The following is a 5,048-nucleotide window of genomic DNA, read 5'->3' as shown; positions in this document are numbered from 1 at the left end:
CAAAAATATCGGAATTATGGTAGAGACATTTGTTGGTGTGACGTTAAATGTCACAGTGTGTAACTAATGTGTGGTATTTGTATGGTATTGTTCTGAATTACTAAAAGAACCTAAATGCACTGTCTGATTTAGAACTTTCTATTCTACCGCTCAGATTATTACTGCATGGCTTGATGCACAGGTTGTTCTTGAAAGGAGAAGAGACTAAAGAAAATTCACTGAAAGGTTAATCACCACAGCACAGTCAAGTTAAAATATGCCATAAAATGTGACAACGGGTAAAATAAGTGTGATCTAACTTGTGATTTAAGTGATTTGTGATAGAGTCATTTTCAGTTCATAAATCTCTCTGTCAATAAATTTCTGTCTCATAAGGGAAAACATCAAGAATGAATCCCATTCTCGTGATATTTTTAATTTCATTCATCAACATAAAAGAGGAATTCACGTGGTTTTGTCAAACAGATAACTAGGAGACAAGTAGCTCAGTTTAGTCTCACTGTCTGATCCTATGCAGCAGAAAGACACTTCCAGTTGAGCTTAAGAAAACAGCTCACTACAAACCAAACCAACCACTTTTTACTTCTTCCTTGAGGATTTAATGTAAAATGTACATCATGAAAACTTTCTAAGCTCTGAAAGCACAGTGTAGAACCACTATCCTGTACTTTACATTGGGAAGCATCCAATCTCTTCCGATGCATGGTGACTAGAAGACAGGTGGTCAGGAACCAGGATGTTGCAGTGTTAAGCTGTTTTATATGGCATACTATCTCTTTCTCTAGGTTACCGTGGCTGTGATGGGGCTGCCTCACCCTGTGGCATGGACATGAATCCCACCACGAAGACAGCAAATGATATGAAGGAGGTTTGGTGCACCAGTGCTGGATGAGGGACTGCGCTGGTCAAAGATACAGTTTTATGAAGTATTCTGATTCTTAATGACAGAAAATGACATGTTCACAAAAGAACAAAAGGATTAATGCTTTGACTTTAAATCATTTAGTTTCTCCAAAGTGATCTCACAGGTGGACACACACTGTGAGTTTAGCTTAGCCTAAGTAATTGTATTGAATAACTTCCACCTAAACCAACATGGGGACAGCAAAGTGCAACTCCACTGCCTCAGTGTACCAGCTACAACTTGTCCTACTGTGCCATACACCTACCCCAATCTCTAATTTAGCAGGATTTAAATGGTTGCCAAAATGATTTGATTAATCATTTAGAAAGTTAATATCATGAACATTGTTTATTGGCACAGACTGATTACTGAGCTTCAAAGCTGAACTTCAGTTGCTTCAGGGTGTTAATTAATATGTTTGTTAACCAGTAAAGAAATTTACATGACGTTCTTGGAACTCAGAATAATATTACTGTATGTGTTCAAGAGATTGGCCACGAATCTCATCTTTACCGAATTACATTTGAAACCATAGAAGCAGCAGTGGCACGCGGACACTGTCTGAAAGCACCTCAAAGCTTCAGGTATAGGTGGAAATGGAATGGCGGAGAGACTGATGCTTATTGTTTTGTTCCCTCCCTCCAGCTCACTGTCACAGTCTATATGACCAAAGATGTGCCTAGTAAACGAATCAGGGCACCTGGAGGTCTACTTAAAGATGTGGTACGTGCAACACAAAACTAAGTTGAGAAAATAAAAAATTGCACCTGCAAGCACCTTTAACCATGAAAAAGTTCCTTTTTTTCATTTCAGTTCATTACTTAGAGTGATCAGCCTCCAGACAAACAAATATTTTCCTACAGCTCCTGAGAGACGTGAGGGGAAACACTCAGTAATGAAAAGCTTAAATATGAAATTTGTTATTTGTTATAAATGCTTTTCATTCTCAAAATACTCAATATTGCACACTAATCAACTCTACTTAAGCTCATTATGATGGCATGTATGGTTTATGAATTATATAACACAATAATTAACTCTGTGCTAGTGGAAAATCCCAACACATTTACATCACAATAGCCAGCGCAGGTTACTGCTGTGAAAACAGTGGCCGTTAAGTTTTTGTTCACGATGTTCCAGATCAATTCAACACATCACAAACACCCGACTATACATATGGTGAGAGAACCTCTCTCTTAGCTGGTCACAATAGCTAAATGAATAAACAAAGAAAATATGCTTTTCAGTGGTAACACTTACAGTACATTACACAGTACATTTAGTACTGGTCACCCAGGACATTGTGAAATATGTCCTGGGTGACCAGGACATATTGTGAAATATATATTGTGAAATATATCAGCTTCATAAGGAGCACTTTTACTTTTTGTACTTTAGGTATATCCAAATATATGCTTATATTTTTGTACTTTTTATTTTAGGTAAAATTTTAAATATATCACTTTCACTTTTAATACAATATTTCTAAAGTGTGGCAATGCTACTGTTACTTATTATTCAGTACCTTGTACATTTTACAAGAGTCAAAATAGGATATGTTGCACATAAACAAAGATAGACTAATGTTATCTTTGCAGAATAGGCCTACGGGTTGAGTAATTATGCATGATTAGCAGTCGTTTTGTTCGCTTTCAGTTAGCATAACATTGGCTAACCCTAATCCTATCAATCAATTTTGTAATATACATTTTTCCTTTGCCTCTGTTGAGTTTGTGTTCATATAAGCGTTTGTCTTTCACATGTACTTTAAACATTTCTGATAATGAACAACAGATTACAAATGACTGCATGCTGACTGTGACAAATAATGTATCCTCCAAAACATTAACTGTAGCCTGGAATGAATGAAAAACATATCCTGTGATGATGGAGCGATCAAAACATGGCAGTCTGGGGGAGAGAGTTCTTGGGGTTAAAAACAAAGTTGACTCAACCATAAATAGAGACGGATTGTGCTGTCAAATAACACAATTCATGTAGCTGTTAATTAACATTTATGGGAGCAGCTAATGTTACAGAGATGCGGATAAAAAGCATAGAATGTTAACGCTTGTTAAGATCTCTAATAACAAGCACACAGTTGTTAATTAATTATTAATGCCAGCTAACATACCTGTTTATTCAGTTCGCTAATGCTTACTCGCTCAATAGGCGATCTTTTACAGACGCTGCAGTGATTAAGTGTGCAGGGAAAGGGTACAGAAGTCATTCATTCCCGGGTCAAGTGGTGATGGGTAGTCACTGGCTCCAGCTAACACTGATGGAATCATGATACTTTGGTAGATATGCTAAATTTTGCTTCCTTCTGGCTGCAGCATCCAGACATGCATTTCAGTGCAGGACACTTCTGATCAGAATGACGTTTGTTTTGTGTTTAAAAGAGAGACAGAGGTCAACATTGTCAATGGCCTCCATGTTGCTTTCCACTGTCCATGTTGAATGGGATGAAACAGAAAACAAACAAACAAAAAGGCAACTTGTTTACTGGCTAAGGGAATGAAGTTGATTGTTTATTTTTAGCGGGTTTACACACTTTTGAAAAATCTGCATATACATGCAAATTTGGTGTTAAAAAGGCTTTAGACATGGCTAATGTGTTAGCAAACGGTTCTCAGGTTACACACCTGGCAGACAAGGGGAGCAACAGTATTCACTGGAAGTTGTGTTTCTAGTGATGTGATTAACTGATAGTTGATGTCCTTTTTTGCACTGTTTTTGGTCTACACCAACTCCTTTTGCTGTTGAATACTGCACTGTGTTCACCTGCAGTAGCTAACTTTGTCTGTTGTTTGGCATTTGGTAGGTAGTGTACAGTCAGTCTAGCTAGAGCTAAAGACAAGGCTGGGTGAGCTAAAACAGTAGCTCAAAGCTGCTGGACCTAAAGCTAAAACTAATGAGCTGAGAGACCCTAATACCATCCAGACAATACAACTCCAGATTCAGATAATAATTCTCTGTGGGTTCATAAATGGCCATTTATGGCCACATATGGCCATTTTTTTTATTGTTGAGAACAAACACTGAAGCTTTAAGACAGTAGTGTTGACTGAATGGGCACATTTTGGCTTCTTGGTCTTGACTCTTGGCTCTTGCATCAGACTTGATCCTCATTTGTACTTGATCTTGAAACTGCTCAGACTTGTCTCAGACTGCATGACCACAGCAGTTAGTATTAATCAGTAGGTTCTTGTTTGGGCTACAGATAACCAAAACATAATTAATGCTATGGAACAACAACAACAAAAAATCCTATGGACACCTCATGATTCTGGCTCACGCTTATTGTTAACTTGCATCCACCAGCCAATGTCTTCCCTTAACCAGTGCGCATAAAATTGCCTCAACATATGGCAAATGGAACTCTGGAGATATAGCAAATTCCCATTCTAATCCAATCAAAACATGATTACAACAAAAGCACACTCCAACAATGCACACTTGTCCTTCAGCTTCCTTTTGAGCCCATATTCATTTGTGGGGCTGTGAGAAGAGAATAGGAATGTGTGATTATACTGCATAGAGCTGGTGAGGAGAGTGTGTCAAAGTGTGCATGCCACACATTGTGCCTGGAGAGATTGATGTTTTTGTCATCCACCTGCTTCAAAGCTGTAAAAAGCCGGCTGATGCAAATAGAGAAACCTAGCCAGGCAGGCTCGCAAACAAAAGAGGGAGAACCTCACTGCTCCTCTTTGCACATCTGTTTTGGAGGAATATCTGAGGTTTCTGTTGTGACGCACACTGGGCTCAAATGAACACTAAGTCTTGTGTCTGGGAGTGGGTAAGTGTTGAATGCCTTTTTTTTTTGTTCTCTTAGGGAAATGGGAACAATTTAACGCTTTCTTTTGTTTGTTTTGCTTTTGGAATATACGATGCATCGGCACAGTGGCGGTGGGAGAGGGAAGCGGCAGCAGCAGCAGCAGCAGCACTCTTCCCTCCCTCTTTCCGTCTCAGCCTTTCTCGGGCTCGCTCTCTCGTTCTCGTCACGGAGAGCAAACGTGCAAGCGTGCAGCGCGGCCGGCTTTAATGGCATTCCAGTTGCAAAAAGGGCGTCAAAATGTAGCATCAGAGGATAGCAGAGGGGCAGATGCATATAGGCGGTGAGCTCTCTGTCGTCTTCTGTCTA

The sequence above is a fragment of the Scatophagus argus genome, chromosome 10, assembly GCF_020382885.2.
Source record: "Scatophagus argus isolate fScaArg1 chromosome 10, fScaArg1.pri, whole genome shotgun sequence".
Classification (NCBI taxonomy): Eukaryota; Metazoa; Chordata; class Actinopteri; family Scatophagidae; genus Scatophagus; species Scatophagus argus.
Note: the sequence above shows the minus strand (reverse complement) of the source record.